Below are 16,741 nucleotides of genomic sequence, written 5' to 3'. Positions count from 1 at the left end.
TAAACATCACATGCAATCAAATAGTGACATGATATGGCCAATATCATATTGCTCCTTTTGATCTCCATCTTCGGGGCTCCATGATCATCATCGTCACCGGCATGACACCATGATCTCCATCATCATGATCTCCATCATCGTGTCTTCTTGAAGTTGTCACGTCAACTATTACTTCTACTACTACAGCTAACGGTTAGCAATAAAGTAAAGTAATTACATGACGTTTATGTTGACACGCAGGTCATAAATAAATTAAGACAACTCCTATGGCTCCTGCCGGTTGTCATATTCATCGACATGCAAGTCGTGATTCCTATTACAAGAACATAATCATCTCATACATCACATATATCATTCATCACATCCTTTGGCCATATCACATCACATAGCATACCCTGCAAAAACAAGTTAGACGTCCTCTAATTGTTGTTTGCTTGTTTTATGTGGCTGCTATGGGTTTCTAGCAAGAACGTTTCTTACCTACGCAAAAACCACAATGTGATATGCCAATTGCTATTTACCCTTCATAAGGACCCTTTTCATCGAATCCGATCCAACTAAAGTGGGAGAGACTGGCACCCGCTAGCCACCTTATGCAACTAGTGCATGTCAGTCGGTGGAACCTGTCTCACGTAAGAGTACGTGTAAGGTCGGTCCGGGCCGCTTCATCCCACAATGCCGCCGAATCAAGATTGGACTAGTAACGGTAAGCATATTGAACAAAATCAACGCCCACAACTACTTTGTGTTCTACTCGTGCATAGTAACTACGCATAGACCTAGCTCATGATGCCACTGTTGGGGAACGTAGCAGAAATTCAAAATTTTCCTACGTGTCATCAAGATCTATCTATGGAGAAACCAGCAACGAGGGGAAGGAGAGTGCATCTACATACCCTTGTAGATCGCTAAGCGGAAGCGTTCAAGAGAACGGGGTTGATGGAGTCGTACTCGTCTTGATCCAAATCACCGGAGATCCTAGTGCCGAACGGACGGCACCTCCGCGTTCAACACACGTACAGCCCGAAGATGTCTCCCACGCCTTGATCCAGCAAGGAGAGAGGGAGAGGTTGAGGAAGACTCCATCCAACAGCAGCACAACGGTGTGGTGGTGATGGAGGAGCGTGGCTATCCTGTAGGGCTTCGCCAAGCACCGCGGGAGAGGAGGAAGGAGAGGGAGGGCTGCACCAACGAGAGAGATCTAATCGCGTGTTATGAGCAGCCCCTATGCCTCACTATATATAGGGGAGAGGGAGGAGGGTGCGCCCCCTCTAGGGTTCCCACCCCTAGGGGGGGCAGCCCTAGATGGGAAAGGGGAGGCGGCCAAGAGGAGGTTTCCCTCCCCCCCAAGGCACCTAGGAGGTGCCTTCCCCTTGTGGGACTCTTCCCTCCTTAAAACCCTAGGCGCATGGGCCTCTTGGGGCTGGTTCCCTTGGCCCATGTAGGCCAAGGCGCACCTCCCACAGCCCATGTGGCCCCCCGGGGCAGGTGGCCACACCCGGTGGACCCCCAGGACCCTTCCGGTGGTCCCGGTACAATACCGACGACCCCGAAACAGGATTTCCTATATATAATCTTTACCTCCGGACCATTCCGGAACTCCTCGTGACGTCCGGGATCTCATCCGGGACTCCGAACAACATTCGGTAACCACATACAAGCTTCCTTTATAACCCTAGCGTCATCGAACCTTAAGTGTGTAGACCCTACGGGTTCGGGAGACATGCAAACATGACCGAGACGTTCTCCGGTCAATAACCAATAGCGGGATCTGGATACCCATGTTGGCTCCTACATGTTCCACGATGATCTCATCGGATGAACCACGATGTTAAGGACTTAATCAATCCCGTATACAATTCCCTTTGTCTATCAGTACGATACTTGCCTGAGATTCGATCGTCGGTATCCCGATACCTTGTTCAATCTCGTTACTGGCAAGTCTCTTTACTCGTTCCGTAACATATCATCCCGTGATCAACTCCTGGATCACATTGTGCACATTATGATGATGTCCTACCGAGTGGGCCCAGAGATACCTCTCCGTCTACACGGAGTGACAAATCCCAGTCTCGATTCGTGCCAACCCAACAGACACTTTCGGAGATACCCGTAGTGTACCTTTATAGCCACCCAGTTACGTTGTGACGTTTGGCACACCCAAAGCACTCCTACGGTATCCGGGAGTTGCACAATCTCATGGTCTAAGGAAATGATACTTGACATTAGAAAAGCTTTAGCATACGAACTACACGATCTAGTGCTATGCTTAGGATTGGGTCTTGTCCATCACATCATTCTCCTAATGATGTGATCCCGTTATCAACGACATCCAATGTCCATGGTCAGGAAACCGTAACCATCTATTGATCAACGAGCTAGTCAACTAGAGGCTTACTAGGGACATGGTGTTGTCTATGTATCCACACATGTATCTGAGTTTCCTATCAATACAATTCTAGCATGGATAATAAACGATTATCATGAACAAGGAAATATAATAATAATCATTTTATTATTGCCTCTAGGGCATATTTCCAACAGCCTCTTCCACGAGCAAAACATGATCAGCACCAAAGCTCCATGGGTGTTAGAATCATTACTGTGTAATCTAGATTATTGACTCTAGTGCAAGTGGGAGACTGAAGAAAATATGCCCTAGAGGCAATAATAAAGTTATTATTTATTTCCTTATATCATGATAAAAGTTTATTATTCATGCTAGAATTGTATTAACCGGAAACATAATACATGTGTGAATACATAGACAAACAGAGTGTCACTAGTATGCCTCTACTTGACTAGCTCGTTAATCAAAGATGGTTATGTTTCCTAACCATGGACAAGGAGTTGTTATTTGATTAACGGGATCACATCATTGATTGAATGATCTGATTGACATGACCCATTCCATTAGCTTAGCACCCGATCGTTTAGTATGTTGCTATTGCTTTCTTCATGACTTATACATGTTCCTATGACTATGAGATTATGTAACTCCCATGTGCCGGAGGAACACTTTGTGTGCTACCAAACGTCACAACGTAACTGGGTGATTATAAAGGTGCTCTACAGGTGTCTCCAAAGGTACATGTTGGGTTGACGTATTTCGAGATTAGGATTTGTCACTCCGATCATCGGAGAGGTATCTCTGGGCCCTCTCGGTAATGCACATCACTTAAGCCTTGCAAGCATTGCAACTAATGAGTTAGTTGCGGGATGATGTATTACGGAACGAGTAAAGAGACTTGCCGGTAACGAGATTGAACTAGGTATTGGATACCGACGATCGAATCTCGGGCAAGTAACATACCGATGACAAAGGGAACAATGTATGTTGTTATGCGGTCTGACCGATAAAGTTCTTCGTAGAACATGTAGGAGCCAATATGGGCATCCAGGTCCCGCTATTGGTTATTGACCGGAGACGTGTCTCGGTCATGTCTACATCGTTCTCGAACCCGTAGGGTCCGCACGCTTAAGGTTTCGATGACAGTTATATTATGAGTTTATACGTTTTGATGTACCGAAGGTTGTTCGGAGTCCCGAATGTGATCACGGACATGACTAGGAGTCTCGAAATGGTCGAGACATAAAGATTGATATATTGGAAGCCTATGTTTGGATATCGGAAGTGTTCCGGGTGAAATCGGGATTTTACCGGAGTACCGGGAGGTTACCGGAACCCCCCGGGAGATATATGGGCCTTAGTGGGCCTTAGTGGAAAAGAGAAGAGGCAGCCAGAGATGGGCCGCGCGCCCCTCCCCTCCCTTGGTCCGAATAGGACAAGGAGAGGGGGCCTGCCCCCTTCCTCTTTTCCCCCCCTCCGCGAATCCTATTCCAACTAGGATTTGGGGGGGGGGGGAATCCTACTCCCGGAGGGAGTAGGACTCCTCCTGGCGCGCCTCTCCTAGGCCGGCCGCACCCCCCCCCCCTTGAGCCTTTATATACGGAGGCAGGGGCACCCCAGAGGAACACAAGTTGATCCACGTGATCATATTCTTAGCCGTGTGCGGCGCCCCCTGCCACCATAGTCCTCGATAATATTGTAGCGGTGCTTAGGCGAAGCCCTGCGACAGTAGTACATCAAGATCGTCACCACGCCGTCGTGTTGACGGAACTCTTCCCCGATACTTTGCTGGATCAGAGTCCGGGGATCGTCATCGATCTGAACGTGTGCTAGAACTCGGAGGTGCCGTAGTTTCGGTGCTTGATCGGTCGGGCCGTGGAGACGTATGACTACATCAACCAAACGCTTCCGTTGTCAATCTACAAGGGTACGTAGATCACACTCTCCCCTCTCATTGCTATGCATCACCATGATCTTGCGTGTGCGTAGGAAAATTTTGAAATTACCACGTTCCCCAACATAAAGCACCACGTTCAAGTAGAGGGTACAGCGGGTTGCGGGAGAGTGGACCACTGTAGATAGAGGGGGGAAGGTGATGGAGATGTTGGTGAAGATGGCGGAGGTGTTGGTGTAGATCGCGGTGATGATGATGATGGCCACGACGGCGTTCCGGATAACGCGGCCACGACCTCCGGATGATGTCGTCCCCATGACGAGGGGGTGACGAGCAGGCCCTTCGATAGGGTGCCGACCAGAGCGGCCGCTACAGTCTTTGTTGGCGATGCGGGATCCTCGATCCTTCACATACATGCCATTTTCTTTAACTGGCTCCATACACTAAAGGAAAACAAAACGTTGCGAACATTTAGCAAGGAGAAGTAGTGAAACACGGTAGCACCTTAGGTGCCCTAATCATGCTTTTAGACCAGTTTTAGAAACACATCACAGATGCTGATCCTTAGGGCATCTCCAACTCTAGTGCTATTCATTAAGGGCATCTCCAAGGCGGACTCTTAAACCTCCACTCTATGTCCGGACCACGGTGCACTAATAGAAAAAGGGTCAAATGTGAAGCACATTAGTGCCCGTTTGAATTTGAGCCGGCACTAATGTGACCATTACTGTCGGCTCCAACGGCTAGGCGGACGGGCATCATTAGTACCGGTTCGTGGGCAACCTTTAGTACCGGTTCATGCCACGAACCGGTACTAATGAGGCTGTGTCAGGCTATGGTCAGGCTGGGGCCACCACAAAGACCTTTAGTACCGGTTCATGCCATGAACCGGTACTAGAGTTTCTTAGTAAGCTAATTTTTAGTCCCACCTCGCCAAGAGAGAGGCAGTATGAGCGGTTTATAAGCCGTGAGTGCACAGACAATGACGAAGAGGCGCAATGCTCACCTGCATGTTAATTAGTTTCAAGCCTTTCGGAATAGCATAGATTGCACTGAGCTATGTGCAGTGCAGTCTACACTATTCCGAAAGGCTTGAAGCAAATTAACCAGCATTGCACCTCTTTTTTATTTTTAATAACTTATTTGAACTCCGGACTTCTTTTGTGTTCAGTATGCAGCATTCAAAGCGACGTCATCAATTTCCAACATGTTCTGACATCATTTGTTGTTTTTCGGTCATTTACCTAATTGTTTAGAGAGCTAAATGACCGTGAAATTGAAAATCACTACAAAATGAATCCTGAAAATGTTGAAACTTGGCATGGTATCATCATATCACCCGCATAGCATGCGCGAAAGAGTAGAGAGGGTCACGACAAAAAATGGACGCACTTCGTGTACAAACTGGACAAACTCTTTCGGAGTATCAGGGTTTCAGACAAGAACTCATCTGTTACACGGCCACTTCAATGTTTTTTAAACTTATTTGAACTCCGGACTTCTTTTGCGTTTAGTATGCAGCATTCAAAGCGACGTCATCAATTTCCAACATGTTCTAACATCATTTGTTGTTTTTCGATCATTTACCTAATTGTTTAGAGAGCTAAATGACCGTCAAATTGAAAATCACTACAAAATGAATCGTGAAAATGTTAAAACTTGGCATGGTATCATCATTTCTCCCGTATAGCATGCACGAAAGAGTAGAGAGGGTCACGGCAAAAACTGGACGCACTTCATGTACAAACTGGACAAACTCTTTCGGAGTATCAGGGTTTCGGACGAGAACTCATCTGTTACACGGCCACTTCAATGTTTTTTAAACTTATTTGAACTCCGGACTTCTTTTGTGTTTAGCATGCAGCATTCAAAGAGACGTCATCAATTTCCAACATGTTCTGACATCATTTGTTGTTTTTCGGTCATTTACCTAATTGTTTAGAGAGCTAAATGACCGTGAAATTGAAAATCATTACAAAATGAATCCTGAAAATATTGAAACTTGGCATGGTATCATCATATCACCCGCATAGCATGCGCGAAAGAGTAGAGAGGGTCATGGCAAAAACTAGACGCACTTCGTGTACAAACTGGACAAACTCTTTCGGAGTATCAGGGTTTCGGACGAGAACTCATCTGTTACACGGCCACTTCAATGTTTTTTAAACTTATTTGAACTCCGGACTTCATTTGTGTTCAGTATGCAACATTCAAAGCGACATCATCAATTTCCAACATGTTCTAACATCATTTGTTGTTTTTCGATCATTTACCTAATTGTTTAGAGAGCTAAATGACTGTGAAATTGAAAATCACTACAAAATAAATCCTGAAAATGTTGAAACTTGGCATGGTATCATTATTTCACCCGCATAGCATGTGCGAAAGAGTAGAGAGGGTCACGGCAAAAACTGGACGCACTTCGTGTACAAACTGGAAATAGAAGAAAATAAATAGAAGAAAAGAAATAATGCAGAAAATAAAAAACTATACAAAAAAATTACTCGAAAATAAATAGAAGAAAATAAATAATGCAGAAAAGAAAGAAACTATATAAAAAACTACTCAAAAATAAATAGAAGAAAATAAATAATGCAGAAAAGAAAAAAACTATAGAAAAAACTACTCAAAAATAAATAGAAGAAAATAAATAATGCAGAAAAGAAAAACTATATAAAAAATTTGTTGGCGCGCTGCCCAGTGGGCCTGCCAGACCTAGGGTGTGCAAATGCAGGCCCAGAAGGGCCAGCAGGCTCACAGGGCAGCGCGCCCTAGTTAATTAGGCCCAGAAGCCTGCTATATAGAGAAGCTCGAAGGAGCAGCCGCGGCTGGATTTATAAACCAGTGCGGCTGCCCTTCGCTCGGCGAGGTGGGACTAAACATTGTGCACCGCCGGTGGCAGCGCACAACCTGTAGTACCGGTTGGTGGCTCCAACCGGTACTAAAGGGGGGGGGTCTTTAGTACCGGTTCGTGGCACGAACCGGTACTAAAGGGGCCGTTTCCCGCCCCTTGGCCTGGCGAAAATTGGCCTTTAGTACCGGTTGGTGGTTCCAACCGGCACTAAAGACCCCTCCTATATATATGGAACCTACGAAAAAATCAGTTTCATCAACCACCAGTAGTTCTTCTCGATCCAACTTCTTCACCGCGCCCGTCGCCCCATCGCGCGCCGCCCCCGCCGCCCGTCGTCTCCGTCACCGCCGTCGCCCACGCCACCCGTCATCGCCGTCACCGCCGTCGCCCCCGCCACCCGTCGTCGCCGTCACCGCCCGGCCCGTCGCCCCCGCCGCGCCCGTACGTCGCCGCCGCCTCTCGCGCGCCGTGCCCGTCCCCGTCGTCGCCCACCGCCGCCCGTATGCCGCCGCCCCCCAGTCGTACACACACACACACACACACCACACACACACACATGCACACACACACATTGTTTTTACTTATTTTCTATTTTCTGTTGTTTAGATTAATGTTAGATAAATTACGTAGATAATAATGTTAGAATGTTAATGTTAGATGAATTATATGGAAAAGATGTTAAATATTAATGTCAAATATATTTTACATGACTTAGAACAAGTTGACCTAGTTGAATTAGTATAGCTAGATATTAATTAGGTATATATATGAGATTTGAATTAGTTGAATTAATATAACTAGTTTATTTTTAGTATGAAAATTAATAGAACAAGTTTATTTTTAGTAAGAAAATTTAGGTATATAAGATTTGATGAATTAGATATAAATTATATGTTAGATATTATTTAATTTAGTTATATGAGATTTCATTATCTAATTAACATTTTATTATATAGAACTAGCTACCTTATTTTTAGTAAGAAAATTAATAGAACTAGTTTAGTTGAATTAATTAGTTGAACTAGTTAGTTGAATTAGTTCAATTAATTAGGTATATTTTTCGTAAGTGCTTAGTTGAATTAGTTCAATTAATTAGTTGAACTAGTTGAATTAACAGAATTAGTTGAATTAACAGAACTAATAAGTGTTTAATGTTTCACCTATGAACATAGGAATGTCGTCTGACGACAAACACGATTTTATTATGTGCGAATACTGCGAAGACCAGCGCAGCCTGTGCGGCAGAAATTTTCTAGTTGATGATAGACGCTTCAGCATCAAGCTGGATGAGAACTTCGAAGTGGATACAGTAAGTCACAACGACAAGTCTTTTTTCGTAATTAAGCATGACTTATGCTTCATTTGCTACAACTTTTAATTTTAATTTTTCATTATTCTACTAGCGTATCCCCTGCCATGCAAGAATTTTTGTCTTGGATAAGATAGGTTTCAGTCCTAACGAAACTATGGAGGTAAAAAGAGTTTACTTGAAGACCAAGCATGGTTATACCTTCAACATCAAATTATACAATGCAGACACATACACCTATTTTGAATGCAAAACTTGGCAAGCACTATGCAAGGCTTATGCATTTGAGCCTGATATGGTTATCACCTTTGATATTCGTCCGGAAGATGATATTGAAGGTAATAGAGACATCTGAGTCGATGTGCAGACGCCTTCAGTTCTACCATTATGTGAGTTTCTCAACCATATTTATGTCTTCGGTATGAGATTATTTGAACTAGTTGAATAATTAATAAATCTCAATTTATATTGACAGTTTACTTCCAATCAAGCAAACATGTCCGGCGCTTGGTAGACAGGACCGTCCACTGTCCCGGGGCTGAACTAAACTGTGAGGAGACAAGTCATTATGTTTCATGGCTTGAGGATCTTGATGCTGTCAAGACAAATTTCTTTCCTGCATTTAGAAATGTTAGTACTCAAAACGTGCGATCAATAGTGTTCGTACTGAACTACGGTCACATATATTTAGGAAAGATGGTAAGATTTCTACTATTTCTCCTGAGTGCATCTTTTGCATACATTATTTTTTAAGCTAAACTTCATTTGGTAAGTATGTTACTATACGATGTTCTTCAACAGGGACTCCCGATGAATGTTGTGCCTGATTGGATCGAGACTAAAGGTACCATGAATATTGTTAGCTTACGGCCAAGATATCCTACAATGCACTTTAGTGCATTCATGATTTCTAATAGCGAGGAATGCTTAATAGTAAAAGACTGGAGCAAAATTGTGAACGATCATAGAGAAGTACTAGGGGGCAGCAATCAGAAGCGCAACCCACAATTAGGAGACATGTTCATCTGCATGCTCCAATATGATGAATCAGCAAAGCTATACATGTTCTATGCTATTTTACCTGAGAGAGAGCAGCAGGAGTGATTAATTAGCTAGTTCATGCTCTTAGTACTTGTCCTCTCATGTCCGTGTTCTTCGTCCTGAACTTAATCTCAAAGAGTGATTTGCTTTTGTGGTGTTATGAACGCTTATAATATCATTACCATGTTGAACTCGATGATATGTTTGCTATGAAAACCGTTGGTGATGATATATATGATGCAAGAGTTTTTATATTAATTAATATGATGATGATGATGATGAGTTATTATGTCATTTATGAAAGAAATTGCATATTAGTTTCAACTGGATGGATTCTAGCTAAGTGATCAAGTATATGCCATATCCATATTACCTCGATCACTTAAGTAGGTGATCAAGTATATATAATATGGATATGACATATACTTGATGACTTAGCTAGGATCCACGCATCCAGTCAAACTAATCACCTAATGATTTAACAACTCATTATAATGTAAAACAATCACTAAATTAAATTGAAAACACAAAATTAAAGTAAAAATAAAAAATAAAACCAAAACACACCCAAACATTTAGTACCGGTTGGTGTTACCAACCGGTACTAATGTCCTACGCGCCCACGAAGCTGGCTCGTGCCACGTGGTTGCCCTTTAGCACCGATTCGTGCTGAACCGGTACTAAGGGGGGGGGGGCTTTAGTGCCTACAATTTAGTGCCGGTTACTAAAGGGCCTTACGAACCGGTGCTATTGCCCGGTTCTGCACTAGTGGTGTTCGAAATACTTTTGCCATCCAACGAATAGCAGTCAAGTATAATAGTTACATATGAATATGTACTTTTTTTGATACATGGCCTACCTCCTCTCACAACATGCCTAGAAGCATGTGCTACAGCCAGCTGTTAATTGGTAGCCCGCTTCCCTTCTCTCTGCTCCTCTCTCTCCTCCAACTCATCCAAAATATAATATTTAAAAGCTTTGTCCTTACTTTAAAAGGAGTTGTACGCAAAAGTGCCCAATAGTTCACATGCCGCGGTGGTCGGCATTATCCAGCCCATAGCCCCGTACATCTGCCACAAGCTGCTGCCAGCTGCATTTAGAGTTTAGTTTATCGAGCTCCCAAAAAATTACAACTCAAATGGGGCCTGTTGACATTAGAACCAAGTCCCTATCTCATTTCCCATCTCCTCCCCCAATCATTCGAGCCAGCTGTGTTGAAGCTCAAACAAGCTTCAAGACGGGGCGAGCCCTAAACAAGGCGGCCGGCCGGAATTTGGAGTAATTAGGTGCTAGCTTCTTCCTGTCCTGCCTTGATCACCCCGATTGATGTACATACACGCTCCGCTCAGCTGAACAAGAAATTCAACCAATTGGTCGACTATTTCGAAGACGATCCGGCGGAACTGTGTTTTTACTTCTTACGAGAAGAATATGGCGAAAAAGGAAATTCACTCGGAGCGTGATCGAGGCTTCTACAAGGTAAACCTTGAATCAAAGCAAATTTATATCTCTGTTTGCTTAGATTCTTCTCTAGGTCCTTTGGAAAATCGAATTTATCTGCCCCATCTACGTAAAGATGTTGAAATATCTAGCCCTGTGATTTTTACTCTTTGAATCACTAGCATACAGTTGATCAGAAGTTATCTAGCCGATAAACTAGAAGTTCCTTTCAAAACAAAAAGATCAACTAGAAGTTAGCGGAAGGATCTGGTTTCCGGAACCCTACTTTGTTCAATTCAAACAAAACCAATAGAAGAAACCATAGCTTTGATTTTACTGCTGAGAAGTAAAAGATTCAATCTGCTGTGTCCGTCAGTTCATCTCAGTTTTGTTTTTATTGCAGAAATCTGTATGTTTCAAGAGTAATACGTAATCGCTCCTTTAAAAGCTTAGCTACTCCCTATGTAACTTAATATAGGGATTACTTGCTAGCAAAGTTTTGCTTGTATTGCTTGATGTGATATTATAACTTAAGGAAATGCTTAAGCCCACGGCTCGGAAAGAAAAAAAAGCTTATTAAGCCCCTTATCGAAGAAAAAATAAACTATTTGCTACTCTGTGGCTCTGTGCCTTCATGAGTCGTCCCTCTTGTAGCTTATTTTCGAGATATCAATGACATGATGTGAGTAAATTGCAATTCTCCACAATCTTCCTCAAACTAATTGAATTATTAGGGCATTGCTATGCATCTCATAAATTGCAAGCCCTGGCAAATCTCAAAATCGAACTTGTTACACATTTATTTCCTGAAAACCACCATCAGTTTAGGTATTGTGTTTAATTCAAGATAACAAGCCAACACTAGTTTGTCTCCAAACCATCTGACGAAAAACTGTGTTGCTATCAGGCTTATATCCAACTTATGATATCAACCCTTGGACTTGAAAGCAAAGTGAAATTAGTGTACGAGTGCCATCATCTTTTGGAGTCAGCAGTCGTCCTTTTTATGGTTGCACAATCATTCAGGTCCCTGCTAAATGAACAAAATACAGATCTGATAATATATAAGGAGGATTTCAGCGTGCTCATGGTCGTTGTGGGGCTGCGATTGCTGCTGTGGTACTATTTGAAAAGATTTGGTCAGACTTGCTACAGAGCTGCCGCAGTGGTGCTGCTACATTATGTCTTATTACTTCTGATCAACAAAAGGTATATCAGAATTGCTATCGTTCCTGTTATCTTCTTTGTCTTCATAGGTGTACTTGCGAATGAATTTAAGGAGAATCCTGCCAAGAAATTTGAGGAGAATCCTAGTTTCCAGTACGACAACATTATCGCACCCCCCGCTGAGAAGCGTATAGGAAAAGAGAAAACATACGACAGCGGTGAGGAGATTGTATTTGGAGAGAGCTCTTTTGGAGATCACGACAGCAGTGAAGATGTTGTATTTGTACATGGCCCTGAGAGTTCCCAGGGGCGGATGAAAATGGAAGTGATTTCTTGTTGTTTGCAGTTATCATTCGTGATATGTACTCAAAATTCAGCGAACAACAAGGCGGTACTTTTGTTCTCTCTCACTTCTTTCTGTTCATCAATTCGTCTCTAGGTGCACTAGCAGTAATGATAGCCGCATCCCCTATTGGATCCAGTCCTGGTGCAGTACAGGTGCTGCTAGCGCTGCACAAGTTCTATCTTATAATGCTACCGATAGCAACTTGCACAATGGCCGCAGAGTGGCTAGGGAGTGGCGCCATAAGTCTTTACATGCCGGAGTTCATTGTATTGATTGTATGGTTCACTAATCACTTTGATCATGCTGGTCGGGAAGGGCGTATCAACTCTGCCACACGGGGCCTAGTAGTAGTACAACTACTCTTGCGAAACCCACTCATGGTATTAGCAGTTCCGTCAGCTGTATATGACCCGGAAATGTTGGTGTCCTGGTTCAGAGGCTCGTTTCGCGTCTCTAGCTCTTCGTCGGCTCTGTCCTACTTGCACGTTTGGATGCTACATCAATGGCCGGGGAAGACATTAAACTCGACTGGACCAATCAAACTGCTCAAGTTTTCTGCGGAATTTAGCTTTTATATGGCACTTCTGCTGGCTGGACCGTCGGCTGTTCTGGCAATCATATCTGGAGATCAAGCTTCAAGGATACTGATTCTGTATACAGTACGGTTACCATTTTGTACAGGACTATATCTTTATCAGGGGACTGATAATATAGGACTAAAGAATATTCTGTGGACTATGCTGATATCACTAGTGCCGAGATTTCGTCGGAACAAAGTAAACAGTGCGCCACACTCCCATCCAAAAGCCATATGATGACTTCTGTTCATTCTGGGTGCATTAATTGGTCCTAGGATTGTGCAAAACCATTTAATTTCTTGCATCGGAATCCAGTTTTAGATATTATTGTAAATCACGTTTTCAATATTTATGTATGTTTGGAGGTAAACTATCCCAAAAATTTGCACATGTGTTGGCAGTAGCACTGATGTGTACATTTTGTTCTATATTCTACCTATAAGGTCTCGAGCCAACTCCCTCGTAGGATGCTCCCTCAATTTCCTGCCTTTTCAGCCACCGGATCGTGGTCAAAACAGTCTTCAGCTTTCTATCGTTCGTCGATCTTTGTCAATATATGTTTCCACCGCACGGTTGTTTTTCCAGCACCAATGATATGTGGGCTCATGCCGTGTGCATGTTGACTGGGTAAATCATTCACGAGAGATGCTACAGTTACGGACATTTTTTACGGAATGGAAGCTACAGACAAAGCTGTCGTTATCTGTTTGGGAAGAGGGAGGACCCCACCCTGAAATTCATGGGGAAGGAGGGAATTGCGAGATGACACGCACGTCCGTTACTTTGCTTCCGTAATCATCATCTCGCACTAACTTGGTGCTAGATACATCCATTTAAGGGACAACCTTTTTCGGACGGAGGGAGTAGTTTCTACGGTACTTTGGTGCTCCCTAGGTTGGAGTGGGAGTATCAGTTAGATCCTAACCCTCATTTTACCGAAATCTTATTTGGCTGACATTCACTGGGAGGGTTTGACATTTTAAACATTTTTCCTGATAGTTTTAGTTGTATCGGAGGTGTAACAATCCACAAGTATAAGGGATCGGTTGTAGCCTTTTTTGATAAGTAAGAATGTCGAACCTAATGAGGATTTAAAGGTAGAGAATTTATATTTTCTTCAATTTCTATCGACCATCTATATAACTCTACGCAGACTAATATTTGCTTTACCTATAATAAGAATAAAACTACTATGCAAGAATAAAGCTAGAAATACTTTGTAGGTGTAATGGAATAGGTTTGCATGATAATAGAGAATATGAAAATAAAAGTTAGATGGTAGAATTTGTGAAATTGTCCTGGGCGATTGATAATAAGATCGGTAATCATTATTTCAATTTTATACGAGGGAGAGCCATGAGCTCAAGTGCACTTATAGTTGGAACTCTAGCAATCATCAGTAACTATTAAAAATCATTAAGATAAAACCCAACCATAGCCTTAAGTGTAAAGTCCTCTTTACTCTTATACGCAGCAATCCCCTTAGTCGGGTTTAGGCCGTTGTCACCCCCGCAACCCACTATAAACGAATCATGAACATATTGCAACACCCTATAACGGTAATCACATACCCTTGCACGATACGGAGGGCACCATAAGACAACACCAAAATAAGACATGCAACTCAAAGCAATCAAGATCATCAACCAACCCAGAGGACAAAAAGAGTATATTCAAACATCAGAGGATGGTTACACATCGTTAGATAATAATATATAGTATAAAACACCATGTTCAAGTAGGGGGTACAACGGGATGCGGGAGAGTGGACCGCTGACAATAGAGATGAGGGAAGGTGATGAATGTGTTGAGTAGGGCTGGACCAAAAGCTCGTAACTCGCGAGCTTAATGAGCGCTCGATAGTTCGGCTCGTTAAGCTCGTAGCTCGCTTCTTAATGAACAGAGCCAATCATTGATTTCAGCTCATTAAGCTTAACGAGCTTAACGAGCGAGCTAACGAGTTTCACGAGTAGCTCGTTAAGCTCGTTAGTAACAACACAACACATATTTTCATTTTACGTGACAAACTTTTATAGCACCTCAGCCCATCTATTAAATCTAATCGACATACGAGACAACAAGCTACTGCATTTCTTTTTATAGCCATCATATTTCGTCTTGAAAACTACACCTACACATTCATCATGTATATCATAACACATTATAATCTTTTAACGAGCGCTCGCGAGCGCTCACGAGTTTAACGAGCTTCAAACGAGCCGAGCTGAGCAGGGTTTTCTGATCGTTAATCTTAACGAGCTTAATGAGCCGAGCCTTAACGAGCACGAGCTTAACAAGTACGAGCTTAACGAGCCGAGCTGCTCGTTAGTCCACCCCTAGTGTTGAGGAAGACGGCGAAGTTGTTGGAGTAGATCGCCGCCATGATGGTTCCCCCTACGGGCGCTCCGGCGCCACCGAGGGAGAGAGCCCCTTCCTTCTTCTTGCATGGCCTTCCCCTAGACGGGAGAAGGATTCCCCCTCTGGTCCGAGGGGCGGGGGGCGGGAGCCCGCCCCTAGATTGGATCTCTCTCTGTGTTTCCGCGTCTGTTTTCAGAGCCCTTCACCATTTCTTATATTCCCGGAGATCCGTAATTTCGATTGGCCTAAACTTTTGATGGAATTTTTCTCCAAAAATTATCTTTCTTGCGGTGAAACAGGTGCTCCAACCGACCTACGAGGTGACAACAAGACATCAGGGCATGCCTGGAGGGTAGGGAGTAGCAAATAATGTAACACATGAATGCAAAGGCCGTCTCCTGATGATTTTCTTTTGAGAATACCATTTGAGCCATTAGCAAATAATCCAGCACACGAATTCTTTGTACTGGTTTTGTCAGTTAATTTGCTGGACAAACGGAATTGATGATTGGTCATACCAGTGCAATAAATAATCTACCATGGTATTTCCACAAAGGAAAAAACCCTACCAAGGCATACGGATATGGGACTTAAATGTTACTACATCCGTTCACAAATATAAGGTGTTCTAGTTTTTTTCTGAATCGAATGTATATAGATATGCTTTAGTATGTTTGTTCACTCATTTCAGTCTGTATATCTTAATTTTGAATGGAGGAAGTATCTTTTATGCCTTTCCTTTTTTACTTGCAACTTTTATATTGACTAGTTGAACGGGCATGTTGTTGCACAAATCTCCATCTCCACTAATATCATTATTAAGCTCTTGTAGTATTATGTTCGTAAATTCTAGTGATAACCAATGGATCCCTCGTGCGATGCTGTGGGAATTGATTGATGAAAATTTGGATTGATAATATAAGAACCAAAATTAAAATACATATTACTTATTATATTTGATTATGTATATTAGTAAAATATTTATTAAATATAAATAGAATAATTGAGTGGCAAAAAGTTTCCATGCATGGTTGATTGTCGGGGTGGAGTTTTCCATGCATGATTGCATGTTGATGTGGGCCTTATCTAATTTATAATTATATGATGAGGTGACATCCTTACATGTTGGGATAAATAAGATAACGAGGATAACTCTCTTAGATATACATGATCTGAGAGTTGCACATTTATTTATCACACGACACGTACCATGAACACTGCCTCAACAAATCAGGCCCAGAGTTCTTCAACACACTAATAAGGCCCATAAGGAGCTCCTATGCGGCGCATTAAATACATGATTTACCGATTTCTAAAAGGAATCGTCTACGGGCAACTTCTAACGTGCCGGCCCAGTAGCTAGGTTCGTTCGCTTCTTGTACGGATTTCCTTGATTTTTCTTTA

This window comes from Triticum urartu, chromosome 1A (assembly GCF_056163025.1).
Source record: "Triticum urartu cultivar PI428250 chromosome 1A, HENAU_Tu73, whole genome shotgun sequence".
In the NCBI taxonomy this organism is placed as follows: Eukaryota; Viridiplantae; Streptophyta; class Magnoliopsida; order Poales; family Poaceae; genus Triticum; species Triticum urartu.
The sequence above is the reverse complement of the archived record's forward strand: the minus strand, read 5'-3'. Positions refer to the sequence as shown.